The sequence below is a fragment of the Anguilla rostrata genome, chromosome 4 (genome assembly GCF_018555375.3).
Source record: "Anguilla rostrata isolate EN2019 chromosome 4, ASM1855537v3, whole genome shotgun sequence".
Classification (NCBI taxonomy): domain Eukaryota; kingdom Metazoa; phylum Chordata; class Actinopteri; order Anguilliformes; family Anguillidae; genus Anguilla; species Anguilla rostrata.
In genome coordinates this window covers 62,848,773-62,867,984 of record NC_057936.1, presented here as the reverse complement: position 1 = coordinate 62,867,984, position 19,212 = coordinate 62,848,773, and the positions used below count along the sequence as shown (strand labels likewise).

General features: G+C 50.6%; 1 protein-coding gene across 2 annotated transcripts in view; it reads right to left on the bottom strand.

Annotated features, from left to right (window-relative positions):
* LOC135253915 (cadherin-20-like) overlaps positions 1 to 19,212 on the bottom strand; it is a 66,376-nt gene that overhangs the window by 28,081 nt on the left and 19,083 nt on the right. The window contains exon 1 of one of the 2 annotated variants that reach the window (XM_064333757.1): positions 1,276 to 1,568. The exons of the other annotated variant lie outside the window; for it this stretch is intronic. The gene's annotated coding sequence lies outside the window, so the exon portion shown is untranslated. Of the gene's footprint in view, positions 1 to 1,275; positions 1,569 to 19,212 lie in introns of those variants that run through there. 2 annotated transcript variants of the gene reach the window in all.

Genomic DNA, 19,212 nt, shown 5'->3' with positions numbered 1-19,212 from the left:
TCTGTCTCCTTTCCTCTCCGCTCTTTCACTCATTCGTTACTTGGCGGGTAACATAAAAGGGGCCTTGTCATTTATGGAGAAATTAAATCAAACAAACTGGCATTCATTCCGAGCGGTGGTGCGTGGAGCTGATGTCATTCTACATGAGTGTCAAATCGGGGTGGGGGGTGGGTGGGGACGGGGGGCATGGGGAGGGGGGGGGGGACTGCAATCAGTGTCAGTCCAGCACTAGCAGAACAGTGAAGTCCCGCATCGTACCGGTACCCCTCCCGCACCCCTCCCGCGCCCCTCCCGCGCCTGCCCGGTCCCTCCGTTGAGCAGGGAAAGGTGCCGTTCGGGAAGGCTGCTGATTTAGTGTCGCTACTCAGAATGAGAGGGGAGGGGGGGTTAGGAGGCAGTGGGGGGGGGAGGGGGGTGGGGGCTGATGCACCTGATGATTAACTCTAAATCTCGTGCCGGTGCAGGAAGCACGTTTTAAAAAGAGGAGCCTTATCTAGCGGAGAGCTCAAGCTGTTTGGGAGAGCTCCGGGGTCGGCCCGTCCTTATTTTTCGAAAGACGACGACGACGACGACGCGGGCGCCGCCTCTCGCCGACAGACGCTAATCGGCCGGGGCGCTCACGCGAATAATGGCGGGCGGGCGGGCGGACGCCTCCTCGCACCCGGCACCCGACGCCGCCTGTCAATCTCTCTCCCCCCGTCGCTTCCCCCGTTCCACCGGCGCGGGCACACAAAGGCGGCGGACAGCTTAATGACTTTCGGATAAAGTCTTCATCTCGGGAAAAAAACTGAGACCCCGTTCACGGCGTCTGATGAATGGGCCGCGGCATAGAACGGGAATCAGGACAGGGCGGAAACTCTGACTAAAAAAACAGACTGAGCTAACACGGGATGAAAAGATCTGGCGTACATCACCGGCAGACCGACTGCGTGCGGCTACTTTCCACGTCAGATCTCCTCGAAACTTCAATTCCCACGAATCCCCTTTCCCTCAGATCCCTTTCCCTAGCATGATACGATGATTCATGAGAGGGTTACACAATGCCGGATTTCACAGCTATGCATGCCTTAAAAAAGGTGCAATTATTTCACGTAGCATAGATCACAGTAGTCTATTAGTCAACTGTGTGAAGTTCTTGTTCTTAAGACCAGAAAATATCGACATTTCAAGGCTTTTACAAATACCACGGTTAATGACGACCGCTGTTCTGTAAATCAGTACAGGGCTCCTCCCATACCTGGACCACAGAAAGCAAGTTAATGTCCAGCACCTTACCTTCTCTCTTTCTTTATTTTGGTCTTCTTTCTTTTCTTTTTTTCCTCTCTGTTTTCTTTCTGTCAGGGAGCAGCTCTTCGCTTTTCCTCCTTCTGTTTCCACACTCACTAACTTTTCCCCTTGAAAACTTAACGTAACTTTTTTTTTTCCCCCGTTTGCTTTTTTTTCTCCACTTTGTGAGAGTAACGCAACTTGTGCCCCGGTGCCTCAGTCAAGTCACCTTGAGCATCACTCCACTCCGCTCTGAAAGTTTCATCCCCACAGCACTGACTGAGCAGCCAATCAGAGAGAGAGAGAGAGAGAGAGAGAGGGAGGGAGAGAGAGAGTATGAGGACAATTGACAGAGAGAAAGGGAAAGAGAGCAAAGGAAAAAGAGAGAGAGAACACATGAGAGAGACAGAGAGAGAGAGAGAGAGAATGCAAGAGAGAGAGAGGGCAATAGGGAGCAAGAAAGAAAGAGGAAGCAAAAGAGAGAGAGAGCAAGATGGAAGGTGATGTATACAGAGAGAGAAAGAGAGGAGGGAGAGAGAATGTTTCCCTGTCCACACAGTATACGGCCCGTTCATGATCCTGCATCTGTAACCATAGGTATTGAGAGGTGGTCAGCGTGGGGGGGGTGGGGGGTGGGGGGGCTCTTGGCTAGGGGTGGGGGGGACGGAGGCACTACAAAAGCCACTCATTTCATCTTCACGTATTTGCAAGTGAATAAGGGGGGGAGGTGGGGGGCTAGATGGATGGATGGGAGGGCAGTTATTTCCTTGAGTGGTGAAGAAGAAAACGGGGGGGGGGGGGGGCTTGGGGGGGAGAGGGGGGGGAATCATCTCTTTTTTTTTACAACCTGCATTCATGCATTTTAATGGGACTGTGTTCACTGTAGGATCAGTAACGGAATTTACGGACATAAAAGACAAGTCAGGAAGCTACACGTTATTCCACTTCCTGTCCAGACAAACACAGGCTAAACAAGTTCCTTTATTTTCAGTTGTAAGAAGAAATCCTGGATTTTAGATGTGGGCCCATCTAAATCCAGGAATGCCCTTCTAGAGTGACTCACGCTCACACGTACATGATTACCCAGGGAGCTGGAATCTAGACGTCCACAGGGGTGGAAATCTAGTTTAAAAGATGTTTTTACACAAACAGAATAAACTTAACCGAAATATTAAGCTCAGGTTTTACTCAGGATATCGACTTGGGATGTCCTTGTCCATGAGAAAACTTTCACTTTTCAACCAAATGTTGCTGGATTTTCACCCGAATACCTAGACAGCGATTCACTGGCTTTCCTCCAACTTCTCACCACAAAAATGTTCAGTGGGTAGCTAAGAGAGAATGGGGGGGAAGCCTTGGGGACCTGTGGAGTTAAACCAATGCAGAGAACAGCACACCCTAAATGTGTGTTCTTGCATTACCTGAGATCAAATCCTATCCCTGACTGCTCCAATAGGGCGGCATAAATGACACTTTGACTCAATAGCAGGTATTTAAAAAAGGAGGCACTGCAAGGCCATCTGAGACATGATTTGACATCAAAATAATTGGTTTAAACTTTTATGACAATTCAGCGCCAGAAACAACCCAGCCATCCTTCCTCGTGTCATACGCCTCATAAAACTTTTTTTTTTTCGGTTTCGACCATCGCGAAATATTTCTTCGCTAACTATCTCGTCCTTAGCCTTTCAAGCCTCTTAATCTTCCTGACAGAGTAATTTTTGTCTGTTGTACGGCACGGCAAAAAAAAAAAAAAAGAGAGAGAGAGAGAAAGAAAAACAAGAGGAAAGCTGCTGTCGTGCACCGGGCCAGATGGTCAAAAGGTTTCTCTCTCCATCAATTCAACATCTCCCTCTTTCTCCCTCTGTGTCCCTTTTCAATATCTCTCTTTCTCATTTGGCAGTCCTTTCTTTCCGCCCTGTCCTCCCTGACCTCCCCCTCCGTCTCGGCGCGGAGAGGGCCGGTGAGCTCCTCAGCCAATCTGTCAGCGCCCGCTTCGCCAGCTCTGCAGAAAGCTCCGGGTCTTCCCCTTCACCCCTCTCCTTTATTTCCCTTTTCTTTTTTTTAACTGGGGGTGGGGGTGGGTGGGTCCCCCCTCCCCGTGTGGCTGGGTGGCATTCCATCTCACCGAGCAGCACTGCACTGTGCCCTCCCTCCCTCCCTCCCTCCCTCCCCAACCCCCCTCCCCTCCCTGCTCTCTCTCTCTCTCCGTGGGACTCCAATCACCCCCCCCCCCCAACCCCCAACCCCCAGCCCCCCAGCCGCCCTCCCCTACTGGGCTATAATTGGCAGAACAAATTGAACGCCGAGCTTATCGAATCTCGGGCCTTTCATCGGAATTGAGGAGAAAGTTCCGGAAACAGGACCCGCCCGGCCACAGCACAATGGCAGCGTAGAAATAGATTGGATACAGTTGTTTTTTTTTTTCGGGGGGTCCCCCGGACTGGACACCCCCCCCCCCCGGGGGCCGGAGAAATATGTCAGATTGTAATAAGTGTGTGTCGGTTAGACTCCGGGGGTCCCGCCCTCCTGCGACGGGGGCTCTGGTTAGAGCTGCGCTGGGGGACAAGGGGCGCAGTGTTCGCTGTCGCAAATCTCTGCCAATTCAGACGTCGGCAATAAATTAGAACAATGGCGTTCACGTTCCACTTATGAGGCGTTGAGCAGAAGCGCTATTCCACTGAGAGAATGACTGAAGTGCATACATGGAGATTTAGGCAATGAGCAAAGAGGATGCCAACGTACCAGCTTCACGAATTATAGTAGTGATACACAAACCGTATAGCGTGAAGTTTGGCAGCACATTAGGAGCTACAGGGAGACTAATGCGTTTGAGATCGAAGAGATTAACCAAACCTTAATGCAGATGTTCAAGGACACATCAAAATTACCAAAAAGATGGCTTTTTTTTTTTAAAGACACGCTTGCACAGAAGATTAGCATTTTCATGACATTTTGAAATATTGTGGTATGGCAGTGCCCAAAGTAGTGACTGCAGCAGTCATAAGAAATTATGTCAAAATGCTAATAAATAAACAAATAAACATAAAACCGTATGTTACCTTTAAATTATATCTTTTTTTGTGAATACACGGTGCGCTTAGCTCTGATGAAACAGGTTATGGTCATTTTTCCACCTTCTTAAGGCATAATTTGCATTATATGAATTGAGAGAGAGAGAGATTGAGAGAAAGAGAGAGAGAGAAAGAAAGACAAAAAGCGAGAGAGACTGAAAATTTAGCTCCAGCAAAATTTCTCTTCATGAGAACTTTTTCAGTAAATTACCACATTGTTTCTAACTGAGCAGATCCAGGTAAGCAGAGTCTCACCCCTGAGAAGTCTCCCAAAGTTCACACTGTTCTGCAGAGAGAGTTTAAAAATGCTGTGTCAGTCAGGATCTCTGTCATTTGGGCTGCTATTTTTGTACATTCTTTTCTAGACATTTTTTTTTCTTCTTCATTTGGCTTCTCCAATGGATAGGACACAGGCTTCAAACTGCATTTTAAGGAGGTGGATATCATGAAAAGATTTCCATCAATTTAAATCCCTTGGTGTCCATCTAAGGTGATGTCATGACTGAAACTGTCTGTCCACCTGTCCACCTGTACTCCAAAAACTGTCACTACTGACTGACTGCACAGAACAGCGAACAATATCTTCCACCTGATGTGTCTCAAAATCTGAAATGCTGGACATCTCCAAACATACAAAGGTTCTTCTGCGAGATCCAAACTTTAATAATTAGCACAAATGCTGGATCAGTGCTGGAGTCTCTGATTCGCATCTGCTAAAATATCTCCATAGACTTACTCGAACCTAGATACTGATTTTAATCGGTTTCAACCTCTCATTGGCTGAATCCTGTAGCTAAGGAACGGGCATTGTAGAAACGTGATCAGAGTGGCATGCACCCAATAACTGCAGTTCATTCTGTGATTGGTTAAACACAACTGAATCACCAGCGTGCATTTTTCAAGGACCGGTCCCACACTCTCGAGTACCACTGCCCATCTTCCCAAAAAAAACGGGAGGGGGGGCATGGCACGAATAAAGAACGGGACGATTTCAGAAGAGGAGACGAGAGGCGGGACGCTTTTTCGTCCAGCCGCAGGGGGGAGGCCGGAATCAAAGCGCAAAGCCGTCGCTCGTCGGAAATACCGTACGCTACGCGCGCGGACGAGCGCTAACCTACGTCCCGCGGATGAGCCGGGGTGGAGGCGTTCGACCGCGGCACGGCACGCAAACGGCGCTCGTTTGTAAACAGAGCAAACGCGGGGTTAGCCCTTTTACCTCGAAGAGACACGGGGGAGAGAGGGGGGAGCCGCACTTCAAGCTTACATTAGGATATTGCGGCAAACTTTCAAAAAGTAGCGCGCGATTACCCGCTCGTCCTCCTCCTCTGACGGCTTTTTGCCGTCTGTGTGTGTGTGTGTGTAGAGACACGGTGATGTCTGCGTTGTGTGCGCGCGTGTGATTCTGCGCGGTGCTGATTCTCTCCGTCTCGCGCGCTAAAACCTGGGATCTGGCGGCTCACCGCCGGCGCTTCCCAGCGAGCCGGCACACAGTCCCCGTTCCTGTCGGGATGAAAGGACGCCCCGAAACCTTCTGATCGGGGGGTATCCCGCGGGGGTTTTTCGGCAGGGGGCCTTCCAAGACGCCGTCAGGAGCCGGAGAGACAGAGGGGGGGACGCACACCTCTCCAAACCCGCCCTCTTCCGATATTTACCCCCATCTCTCCCGTCACTTTCGATAAAACAGAGATATCCGCTCTCTCGGTACGGCAGTGACTCTATTACAAGAGGAGGGATGTCGGGTGTACGAACACACGGCATAAATAAAGCAACTGTTGCATCGTGCACCAGAGAACAAATAGACAAATATGTTTTTGATACTGATGCTGTAGGACAGCAAAGTAGCCTATGTGCCAAATCAAAGGAGTGAACTATGCAGTTCACTATGAAGTGTTTACCTCAAAATAAAAACCCCAATTGATTGCGCAAAGAAAAGAAAAGAGAAAATACAAGAAACTGATTGCATTGAGAAGGTGCAGACCTACAGCACCGTCAATGTCAACATCATATCAAACATACAAGTGGAACAGAACCATTAGTTTGAGTATTCTTGGCCAGAGTCGCGGGGGGCGCTGGACCATATCCCAGCGAGGCGGATGACAGCGAAAAAATAAATAAATAAAAATCATTTCCGTTCGTTCCGCAACCACAACAAACACAAGAGTTAAGAGCCCGAGGTTCAGCGATTTAGCACGGTCTCACGGCACAGAGAGAACTTTCCCCTCTTTCATTTCTGTTTTTGGTTGTCATGGCGATCGCTCCCAATCCGTTGGCCCCGTTACAAGTAAAAAAATAAAAAAAAACGTTTAAAAAAAAAAAGAGAGAGAGAGAGAAAAAAAGAGGAAAACAGCTAAGTGTGTAATGTGATCTGATGACCTAATGGCCCGGTTTGGGATCGCGGCTTTTCCCCCACGGGCTCGGAAGTCCGCGGAACGGACGATTACAAATCAGCGCGCTCCATTTAACGCGCGGACCGCGGGAGGCTTAGACCCGCGCGCGGCTCAGAGGCCGAGACCTCCCCCCTCCTCTCGCTGGGGAACCCGGCGCTCTGCGCAGATCTACCTCAGCCAGGGGGGTCGGGGAGCGGGAGCATGTAGACCTCAGGAGGCCCAAATAAGTGCACAGGGCCTCCTCTCCACTAGGAGATGCTGGTCCGGGCCAGGGCAGCAGAGCTGTCTCTGTTTGTCCTCTGATCCCAAAATGTGTTACCATACTCCATATTCAGTACTCCAATCCATGCTCCAGTCGGGTCCTCCCTATACTCTTAAGAGTCTAGACAGTTCAGGGCCCCTCTTCAAAAAGTGCCAGAGATTATTATTATACATCCATTCATCCATCCATTATGTACACCTGCTGATTCCTGATCAGGGTCGTGGGGGGGTGGGGGCTGCACGAGCCTGTCCCACTGTTCATTGGGCGACAGGCAGGAATAAACCCTAGACAGGTCACCAATCGATCGCAGGCATTATTATCATCATCATTATTATTATTAGTATTATTATGTCCAGACAGATAATTGAAAGGAAAGTGCTCTGTTCTGGAGGAAGCAGAACCGTTATGACTGCAATTTGTTTGGAGAGAATTTTGTCTAGAATTCACGTCTCAACCCCCTTGTTAACAGTGGCCATTGACTTCCGGAAACCTGGGACGAAAGTTTGCTGGAAGAAATGACCTGCTTTCAACCCTGTTAAAGGGAGCAAATCGCCTGCTTTCAAAACCCTGCACATACAGAAAACTCTGTGTTTTTTTCCTTTCTTTCTTTCTTTTTTTTGTTGTTTTTTTTTTGTTGCGAAGTCTAATTATGCAGAACGACTCCTGTGGTCTAATTAACTTGCGCAAGGAGAGAGGGACGGCTGCTAGACAGGGACATGAAAGAGCTCAAACGGCTGGAAAAAAAACGCAGAGATGCCAGGGGCTTGCTGGGCTTCGGAAGAGAAGAGAAGAGCAGAGCAGAGTTCTCCATTCAGTTCAACGTGAGGAAAGAAACAAAAGCCTGCTTTTGAAAAAAGACGCGCATATTTCGCCACCTGTTTCACCGACAGATTTAGATTTTTTTTTTTTCCCCCAATGGAAAACCCCTGTTTGTCCAGGAGTCACTCATGAAGCGACCTGCAGGTCACCTCAACGAGTTTGCATAACAATCCCGTGCATTGTGTGGGGCTTTGCTGCAAATGGTTCTTCAAGCTGCAGCTTAAAAAAAAAAAAAACGAAACAATAAAACGTCTGTGAGCTTCCAAGAAACAATTTCAAGAGACTCCACTCGAGAAGTCATTTAAAAAGAGAAAAAAAAAAGCAGACACTTATGCAAACAGTTGTGAAAACTCATTCTTCGAGACCGTGGCTGAACTCAGTAATGACAGGGTTTTTTGAGGGGTGATTTGGAGGGGGAAAAAAGTCTTTGTTTCAGGGTTCAGCTACCACCCGGACTTGGGAAAAAGACTTGCGTGTGACTTTTGTGACTTTTCACTAAGCGGAAAGATTTTAGACATTGTCGACTGGGGCTGCCCAGGAAGCAAGCTTCGTCTTTTATGTTCGCAGGCGGCTATCGGGCTGCTATTGGGCGGCTATTTGGCTGCTATCGGACGGCTATCGGGCTTCCATCATCACCAGCTGTTTGAATGGCGGCGTTTTTACAGATCGGCGCTACGGCGGGCCGCTGCTGGCAACATGGCAATCATCTCCTACAGCATGAGCTGTCTGACAGCGGGCCGGCACGGTGCCGCTTTGCAAAGCAATGGCGGACCTGCGACTGTGCCGACGGCGGGCCGACTGGAGGGGGGGCGTCTGTGTGAGGTGAGGTCCTGGGTACGGTTGCCGTAGAGTTCGAGACGGACGTGTGACCCCCCCCAGGACCTCACAGACCCCACAGACCCCTGGCCGGTGACTCCGGCAGAACTCTGTATTCAGTACAAAGCAGCCAGCGGCTGCAGCTGGCGTGAGTGTGTCACGTCTTCGCCTCAAAACCGCCCCCCCCCCCCCCCCCCCCCCCCCCCCCCCGCCCCGGTAACCAGCCCCTCCGCCCCACAGCTGCACAGAGCCATGTATTTCAGAAAGAAGGAGGGAAAGAGGGGTGGAGGGAGAGAAGGATAGGGAGAATGGTCTGAATACTAACACACTCTGGAGAGGTGGTGGCAAACCCCCCCCCTCCCCCAGGGATAAAAGTGGAGTGTTCCTAAAAGGTTTTAAAGGGAAACAGTGGAGGAGGGTGGGGGTGGGGGGTTGTGAATGAGGTCATAGCAGCCAAATGTGACGCACGGCGGTTGGCTGTGGCTCAGGAGAGTTCCCTCCTTCCCACAGCAAAAAAAGGAGGGGAAGAAACGTTGGCAGAAGTAGACAAAGTGCACCTCACTCCCACCACCTCCCACCACCTCCCCTGCCACCTCCTCACCCTCTGCCAAAACATCAGGCAGTCCTCTTCTGTAGAGCTCACACTTCGCACCAAGGCCTCTGTGCTTCTTAGAAGTGCACGTTCAGCAGAGTATTTAACAGCGAGGGCGTTAATCTCCAGCAGGAGAAACAGACACACGACCTCCGGTCTGATCTCCGGAGAGACTTTCCTTCTCTTTTCTTCTCTGTTGTCTCTCCATCCGTCTCTCCCTCTCGCTCTTTCTCTCCATCCCTCTGTCAGTCTCCCTCTCTCTCTCTCTCTCTCTGGCACCCACTACAATGCGGCGTGCGCTGACGCGACCGTTTCCACATCCCTATTCCTGCCCCGGGGGCCTGGCCGGTGAGTCACGCGGTGACTGGTACCATCGGGCGGGGGAGTCAGAGCCGATTGGCCGCCCTGTACATTTTCGGGGCTCCGCGCCGCACGGAGACGGATTTTAACGAGCCCCCGCAGAACGGCGACAGGAGAGGACGACCCGCGTCGCGGTCGGAACGAACGAGTCAGCGCGTGCGCTGCGGGGGTGGGTGGGGGGTGGGGTGGGGGGGGGTGGGGGTTGTGAAGGTGCTGAGGTCGCAGGGCACGTTTTGCTGCTCGTGTCCCCGTGCCCCAGCAGGGGTGGGGTGAGGGGGTGAGGGCGGGGGGGCACATGCCAGGCTGAGAGCTCTTTGGGGTAATGCGAACTGAAGTGTCGCCAGAGGAGGGGCGCAGGCTGACTGGGGCTCCAGCTTGCCCCCCGCAGCTCTAATTAGACACAGTGCCATCCCGGAATGCTCCGGGCGTTCGGAATTACCTCAGGGAGCGCAATGCCCTGCCGGTGATTCTCTTTTCTTAAAAAAAGAAAAGAAAAAGAAATCTTGTTTATTTATTTCATTTTGCTTTTAGAGGTTCTTCTTGACCTGCGTTTCCATGGTTCCATGGCTCCCTTGTTCAGTCTGGGCAGGATGTCAGGGCTACAGGGGAGGCAGCAGAACTGCCGTTCCTTTATGTGTGAGTGTGTGTGTGTGTGTGTGCCTGTGTGTGTGTGTGCGTGTGTGTTTGTTTCTCCGTGTGTATCTTTGTGTATGTCCGTGAAGGTCTGTCTCTCTCTCTGTGTCTCACTCTCTTCATCCCTCTCCGTCTCTCTCTCTCTCTCTCTGTCTCACTCTCTTCATCCCTCTCTGTCTCTTTCTCTCTCTCTCTCTCTCTCTCTCCCTCTCTCAGGTGGATGTTCTGTCCTGTCCCTTCCCCCCCAAGCGAGATCAACAGGCGTGTCAGAGGAAATGATCCGGGTCAAATATGCTTCTGTCTGGCCACGTTACGCTCAGGGGGGTCGGGGGGGTTCGGCCTCGTATCTTTCACAAGCCATTTGCTCAGCCGGACGTACCTGTGAGAGCCAGGCACAGCGCTCCTCCAGCGGGGCCGTCCCTCTCAATAAGGGGACAGGGCGCTCTGCTCTTTGAAGGCGCTGTCACGTACCCGTACCGCCGGAGAAAGTGACGACTCCTTCAGCTGGAATTAAAAGTCTGGCTTCCAGGCGTGCCCAGCCGGGGAGAGCAGTAAAGGAGGCTCGGTTATTTATAGTCTCCTGTCCTGTCCTGTCCTGTTTTTTTCTTTTTTTGTTGCCGTGTTCCGGGCCTCTCTGCGTCCCCTACCCCCGCCGGTCCCCCTTCACGGGCCAGGAGCGTCGGGCGTGTTTTCGTTACCGAAGTGTCACTGTCTCGTACCGAGAACGGACGGAAAAACAATAGGCCTGCTTCGTGGACGCTCACAAAAGGAACCTGATCCAGCGTCACCCAATCGTAAGAGACCTACGGTGCAATATGACACGCAGCGCTCCGTTTATTGTCGTCCCATTGTTCATGCTTGTCATTCCGGAACCCTGTGCAGGACAGTTAATTTTTTTGTACGTTGTTGCTGTTGTTGTTGTTGTTGTTTTAATCCGATACACTTGGTGGTGCCATCCATAATCACGAAAGGTGAAAACATTTTCGAGACCAAAGGAGCAAGCAATCCGGTTTCAGTTCTGCTCAGTCTGCCTACGTAATATGTTTACGTATTTCGGTTCTGAGAACTTAAAAAAACGAATGCGGCTTGCGTAACTTACATAGCTACGGTGGGAAATAGGCAGATCAGCTGATTGCGAGATTCAGCTTGGCTCTTTATATAGTTCCTCGCGAACGAAATAAAAAACAACGAGATGCTTCGGCATCCTGAAAGACACCTGACAGGGAGCTTTTGTTATTCCGTAATTCATTAGCTCTGGTATAATGCGATGTGAGAGGTGAGAGTAATGTGTAATTACACGACGCTCCGTCCCCCGCTGCCGCGCCAGTCGTAATCAGCTCAGAACAGTCAGTCTGAGGGAAAAAAATAATGAAATTAATTATGCGCCGTAATAGTGCAGGACTGTAAACGAAGGTGGAAATTTAATTATCCACACGGAGGCAGACACCGTCGCACGGGAGAGGGGGAAGGGGAGGGGGAGGGGGAGAGCGGAGAGGGGGGAGGGGGAGGGGGGGGGTGTCCCCAGACGGATTTGCGGATTCGTTTTTCACTCGGCGGCTAATCTTTTCGGCGGTCGCTAACATCGCCCGTCTCCGCCCGCGCCTCGCGGTCCAATCGGAAGACAAGAAAAGGAAGAAGGTGAAGAAAAGAGCGATATAAAAGAGACGAGAGCACACGCAGTCGGGGAGGCAACAGGTGTTCCTCTTTTTCTTTTTGAAAACAGCGCTGGAGCTCGGCGGCGCGCGAAACTGCGCTAGCGTCGCGGAGCGGCTCGGCCCCCTGCTGGACGGATGCTGCGTGCGCACCGTACCGGGGACGGGAGGGACGGGGGTGAAGAGAGGAGAGATGTAGGAGAAGAGAGGAGAGATGTAGGAGAAGAGAGGAGAGATGTAGGAGAAGAGAGGAGAGATGTAGGAGAAGAGAGGAGAGATGTAGGAGAGAGGAGAGTTAAGAGGAGAGATTGGAGATAGGAGAGATTAGTGAAGGAGGAAGATGTAACAGAAGAGAGGAGGATGTAGGAAAGAAGGAAGATGTGGAAGAGGAGAGATATAGGAAGAGGAGATGTAGGAGAAGAGAGAGATGTGGAAAGAGAGGAAGAGTAGGGAAGAAAGGAGATGTAGGAGAAGAGAGGAGAGATGTAGGAGCAGAGAGGAGAGATGTTGAAGCTCTGCTTTCCTCTTGCTGCTGTAACTCTGCACTCATTCCTTTCCTTATAAGGCTTACAAAGCCCCCAAACCCAACCCCCCCACAATCCCCAACACAAAGCCCCCCCCCCACTGCATCTTCAGAATGACAGTATCTCCCTTTCCTTCCTTACAAGTAAACAGCTCATTTAACCGGCTTGTAAACGAACCCCCACTTTTTAATGGCAAATTGATACCAACTCATTTTACCCTCTTTCTCCCCCCCCCCGCCCCCTCCCTCTGCCTCCCCCCCCCCCGGGGCGGGGGCGGGGGGGTCAGAAGGACCCGCTAAATGGCCTGCTGAGCTCACGGTCGCTTCACATCGCTAATGGAACCCCCCCCCCCCCCCCCCCCCCCGCCTCCGGTTCCGAGCGGGTTCTACTTGTTAGCCGTGCGACATTACCCAGGAACCTCAACTGCCAGTTTTCACGTCACAGTCCACCGGACAAGAACGGGGGGCGGGGGGGCGGGTGGCGTTGGTAGCAGAGACCAAAAACAGGTCTTCAAAGAGCCCTGGGTTTCCTGCCATGAGAGAACGAATGAGCTGAAGAGCGAGAAGAGGCTGTGTCTGGATTATATCCCTCAGACCTGCATCCCGAGCCGTTGTGTCCCTGGCCCGTCTCTCACTGCTACAGTGAGCGCTGCTCCCAGACCGTGAATGTGAGGGCATCATGAGATCTTCCAAGATCGACCATCTGCGTTCAGCGACTGAGGCGGCTAGCTAACCCCACTGTCCATAAATAGTGAATATTAAAGCTGGCAGGTGCCGAAATCCTTGTCCCTGTTGTCTCGTGCACGCTCGAGAGGAGCACGCGCTGTCGTTAATTATGTTTTATATCACCTTTTAGCTGATTGGTTCAGGGACGACAGCGCAGAAGATGATTGGTCTCTCTGCAGGTTGCCAAACAGGCGAAGGCTGGCATGTTCTTGTTAAGGTTAATTTTTTTTGTTCTGTTGGCATTTAATTAAAAAAAAAAAAAACATTTTTATTAATGATATGCAGTTTCTGATTGAAATTTAAAAGCAAAGCCGTCTCACTTTGTGGCCTAGAGATGAGACGCTGTGGTTTTACACTATATTATTTCAACGGTGGTACGGCCAGATTTGCTGCAGTCATAAGAGGAGGAACAGTGTGTGGGGCTGTGGGCGCACTGGGGTGGTGGCAGCCGAATTTCAGCTGGAAGAATGATATTGCTCTCCAAAATCACTCCAGCCTTCCCTCCTGAATACATGGTTGGCCTGCACACTTTAAACACAATGCAAATTTCCCCTGGGTGAGGCCAGTTTCTGGGCAAATGCTACGAAGTTACGCAACGTAGCCGTTTGCCACAATGCACAATGCTCAGTCCGACCCCATGCCAAAGGAACAGATTTCTACCTTTTAACAGTCACACAATAATTAACAGCAACAAAAAAAAAAAAAGCCAGACTACAGAGTGCTCGATCCAGCCCACGCCAAAAGAACAGATTTTTACCTTTAAACCATCACACTGCAGTGAGCAACAAAAAAAAAAGGTATTTGTGAAGAGTTCAGACAATTAACAAAAAAAATTAACGAATAAATAAAATTTCCATCGTTGAGCAGTGTTGTCTGTGCAGGCTGCTTGTGGCCTCTCCTCCACTGTCTGACGAACACGCCTCCAGGTCGATGGACCGCCAATGGAATCGATCAGGTGATGGATTACATGCAGGGAGGGGCGGGGTGGGGGTGGGGTGAGGGTGGGGTGGGGTGGGGGGTGGGGCGCGGTGATCACGCAGCTCAGAGTCTCCATCAGTTAGCGAAAGAGGCAGGACCCTGATCCCGGGGGGTGGGGTGGGGGGGGGTGGGGGATGGCAGGAAACAGCCCCGCCCTTCGCCGGGCTGTGTGGGGGCGATACGCAAAAGGGGCGGAGCTGCAGCAGGGCGGCGACAGTCTGTCGCACGACCGCATTGTTAAACCGTCCCGACTGTTTTTATTTATTTATTTATTTTTTTACCTCTCACCATCTTTGCTCAAACTTAGCTGACTAGCTGCTAGCTGACTTGCCAGTCTATCTGCGTATCGGTCGGAGCGTGTGACAACCGCATCGCAGGGCCCGCAGCTCCTGACCATTTTTGTACACCTGTTTTTTTTTTGTTTTTAAACTTCTGACCGGGCCACAATATAGGAACAATTCCCCATTAAAATGCATGGGTGTCAGAGTGCACCATGACCACACTACAGATCAGAACGCCTTATCCTTTTTCGTAGCGGTCAACCCACGTGATGACCACGTCACATGACTGGGCTTCCCAGCCAACTTTCCATCCACACCGGAGCCTGACTGTGTGCGAAACACAGGACAGGAACGCAGCTCAAACGCTGTTTACTTCTGGAGCAGTGGTCCGGTCTCCTAATATGGTACTTTAGCGAGGACGCCTCACTGGTCTTCACCCTTTAAGGTGTGAGGTCACAAGTACGTGATTAGAACGTTCTTAGTGGAACATTCTAACGCTGATGTAACAACCCATGCTGGTAATTTGAAAGCAGTGGGGTTCTAGAACACTGACTTAGAATTCTGAAGAAGAAGAAAAAAAACATCCCAAAAAAACCTACTCTTCAAAGGGTTAAAAATGAGCTGAGAGGCTCAGGGTCGGTGAGAAACATCTCACTTCCGAAGCCTCCTCCTTCGCTCGTCCTCTGAAAGTAAATGAATAAATGAACGGCAAAAGGCTTAGGTGCACTAGTGCCCAGACTGGGGGATATGCGTTATCTTTTAACCATTTCATTGAAGCATTAACCCTTTACCTGCCACACAAAGAAGAAAAAGAATCTGTAGGAAAAAATGATGCCGCTCCTGTATGGCGACCATTAAATAGACATTTGGGGTCAGTGAGGGCTGCTCACCCAAGTGAGAAAGAAGTTTCAAACCGATGGGTCACTGCTCCCTCTCTACCCCTCCAAAATGGAACTATCACCCCATCACCCCATTCCATACAAGGAATGGGCAAGAGTACGTTAATTAAAAAGAGTGTGTCATTATGAAGCTACTGTTTCAGTGACGTTTCAACTTGGATGAAGGGGCAGAATATTCACCTGAGAGAGAGAGAGTGAGAAAGAGAGAGAGGCTGAGAGAGACAGAAACAGAGAGAAAGTACAGATGCAGAGTGAGAGAGAGACAGACAGAGGGAAAGAGCAGATGCAGAGAGAGAGAGAGAGAGAGAGAGAGAGAATTTCCCTAGTAGAAGAGCAGATGGCCATCACCCGATGTTGATACTCGATCAGGCTCTTGCCAGGATGGCTTTTCTGTGGATGGAGGGGAACAGAGATGTTAAAAACAGGCCTGTAGCTCCTCCCCTTCCCTGGGGGGGGGGCTAAAGGAGGATTTATTCTCTGTTTGTTCAGGTAATGTATGAGCAATCAGGTCCAATCTGCGAGAATCTGTGGGATTTAGGCCATCCTGTTACTCTTCCGTGTATCACGTGTGCTGGTGAGCGAAGCACCCAAAACTCTGAGTGGGTACGGCTCGCACCAGCCAGCGAGAGAAGGGGGGGTGTGCCGGAAGCGTATGTGTCTGTAAGCACGAGAAAAATGGCTTATTAAAACGCCACCTCTCTACTGCCCAGGCAGGCTTTAAACTTCTTGAGCCTTCTAAGATACCAGGCTCACCTCTCAGAAAATCATCATGCTTGACCACTACTCTGCTGAGCTTTTAATGGAGATGCAGTCTTTTAGTAAAATTTAGTAACTTTTTTAAAGAACTTTTGTAAGGTTGACAACATTGTTTTACCTTACCCTAAAGGTGAGTGGTGAGTCTCTCTCTCTCTCTCTGTCACTCTATTTCTCTCTTTGTCTCTCTAGTAAAGTATATAATTTGCTAAATTCTCATATTTGGTTTCACATTTTTTAACAACTGAATGTTACTTTCAGTTAATTTCAATCATGTGCTTCAAATTTTGATGTTGGAATGCTGCACACACACACACACACACACACACACACACAGCACAGCATAGACAATGAAGCAAAGAAAAAGCCAAAAAAAAAAGCAACTAATCTTGGAAGCAACAATGCAATGAGGATCCATCAAAGGAGCAGGATGTCACTGCGAAAAACAAAAAAGGTTTTGTCACATGAAAATCCTCGCCATGAAATATTGATTCCCTGTGATTGTGAGCGCATGGGGGCTGGAGAATGGCTGGGTTCAACATCTTGACAGAAATACATTGTGTGTGCCCCCCCCCCCTTTTCACCTTTTGTGCTCTCCTCATTGTGGAGAGCAACAATACAGGCCCCCAGCCCCCTCCTCCCCCGACTTCTCAGGTGGGGCGAATGTGACCCAGTACTGCCACGTGCCAACCGTATGCCACATCCTGTTAATCAGGGGCCCCCTCACATCCCAGAATGCTTTGTGCTGCTGTCGATAATCCCAGCGCTGTTCTATTCACTGCTTATACCACTCTCTCTCCCTATCTCTCTCTCTGTCTGTCTCTCTCTCTCTCACTCTCTCTCTCTCACTCTCTTAAATTCAAATTCAAATTGCTTTATTGGTGTGAAATACAATTGTAATTCTTGCCAAAGCATATATAAAAATTAATTATACTATTCAATTAATAATGTTATTAAAATAACAACAACGATAAAATGTAACCGAGGTGATTGACTGTTTGTATCAGCTAGTCAAACAGCAAGTAACTAAGGAGCCCACTAAAATCAATACTGCTTTATTGGGAGAAGAACCCAAGAGGCAATGCCAGAGCATGTACAAATGTGAAGCACAGAACAGTAAACATGTAACTGAGCATAATGTACTGCCTTCATCAATCTAATATAACAGATTATTTATTTATAGAGCTGGATGTTCTCAACTGTTCCGAGTTGCTCAAAATAAAGACGAGCGTACGCAGAGGAGGAAGGCCGAGGGGTCAGAGAGCAAAAGTCCCGCCGTGTTTCTTCCACCCGCGAGCTCAGCCGGGCTGATTTAGCCCGTTAGCGTTCGCCCCTCCTGGCTGTAGCAAACTGCGCTAATTAACGAATCCTGGTGATTGGAACAGAAATACCTCGGGGGGGGGGGGGGGGGGGGCGTCTACCTTCTGAACCTGGATTCTTTCCGCCTCAGAGCTCGCGAATAACACGTGACCCGGACGGGGCCGATGGTTGGGTCCCTCCCGCTTCCTCTCGTTTCGCGGCTCTGTGGCGGCCGCCTTGGCTCAGCGCACGTGGCGGTAATCGGAGGCGCGTGTTGTCATAGCCGCTGTGGCGTGGGGGGGGGGGGGGCTTGAAAAGCCCTGGCGGGATGCTGCGCGAACCTGGTGTTTGCCTGCCCGCGCTTCCCCCCCACGCTCCCCCCCCCCGCTCCCCCCCCGCAACGCTCCCCCCCCCGTGCTCCCCCTCACAGATACACAGAATGAAAATAATAAATCCTTCAGGAGCCTGTCAGCACTCAGACGAGGCACCCCCCCCCTCCCCATTCGCCCCCCAGTCCCGTCCCCCAGATTTTCATGGCAACGCTGCCTTTTCATTGCCGATGCTGCCGATGTAGTGAAGTAAGAATCCAGCCTGGTGTAATTTCTGCTTCGCATCAATTGCACTCGATATGGTTTTAAAAAAAATATAAAAAATACTATGTACCCCCCCCCCCCCCCGAACTCCCACTCGCCTTGACACTTTCACTCTCTCCCTCCCTCTCTCTCCCTCTCTCTCTCCCTCTCTCTCTCTCTCTCTCTCTCTCTCTCTTAACGTCGGTTGGGCAGTATTCATACTTCATCGGAGCGCGGCGGCCGCCCGCCCGTCCGTCCGTCTTAAGAGGGGAAACGAGCACTCAGCGGCGGACGCTGGCGAAACCTCGAGCCCCTAATTGCCTTCTCGGGCCGACCCGCGAGGAGCGGGGGGCCTTGATTGAAATTTGCATAACTTACGACGATCGGTACCCCGAGCCCCCCGCGCTCGCACACATCAAAGCGTGACCGACGCGTCTCCGCGCCGATTCATTTCGCGTCTTCTCGGCGTCTGCTCTGGAAAAGGACTTCTGACTGATATGGAGTGTTTATTTACACCCCCCCCCCCGCACCCCCACACCCCCCTTTTTAGGACGGTTATGTTTTTCTTCGGCGGTGTCGAAGACCGAGCTCATTTCGGGTTCTCGTTTGAAGGCTCTTAGCTTTGGACAACACTCACCTCGGCGCGTTTAGAAAGGCAGCTTTCAAAATAAAAGCCTCTCAGGTGTTTGTATGTGAGAACTAAAACCGTGTCGGGTGTTTGGCGGGACAAAGCATTTCGACGCCGGCTATTTAGAGGCACGCGCTGAGTGCGAGCAGAGATTTCCCAGCGGGCCGCTGTCAAAAGTTTCTCCTCCAAAAACGTCATTTAAAAAAAATCTCAGGGCTCTATCTTCTGGCCGGCGCCTGGTGTGTTGCGAGCAGTCGCTCTGGAAAAGCGGTATTTTCGCCGTATGTTTTTGACGCGTCTGAGTGGTTTCGGTACTTTTCGTTGACTCGCCACGCACCCATGGGGGGGAGGGGGGCCACTGCTTGGGGTGTGTTGCATGTCGAAGTGCAATTTTGACAGCTCACTGGAACTTTTTCGGGTCATTCCAGTCTGTGTTTTGTGCCATTCGCCACTCGCCCCACCCCCCCCTCCCCAGGACCACCTCTATTGCCATCATCCGGCAGACTGGCAATTTCGGGGCTTTACCCTGCAACGCCCGCATGTTTCTCAGTCCATTCAAAAGGCAATCAATGTTTTTGAGGATCATATGCTGTCCAGTTTGACTTTGATATAAATCCCAGAAGTAGGAAAAATGTATTTATTGTTCATTGTTTTTTTTTTTCCTTTTTTTCTCATAATTTTAATTCCTGTGT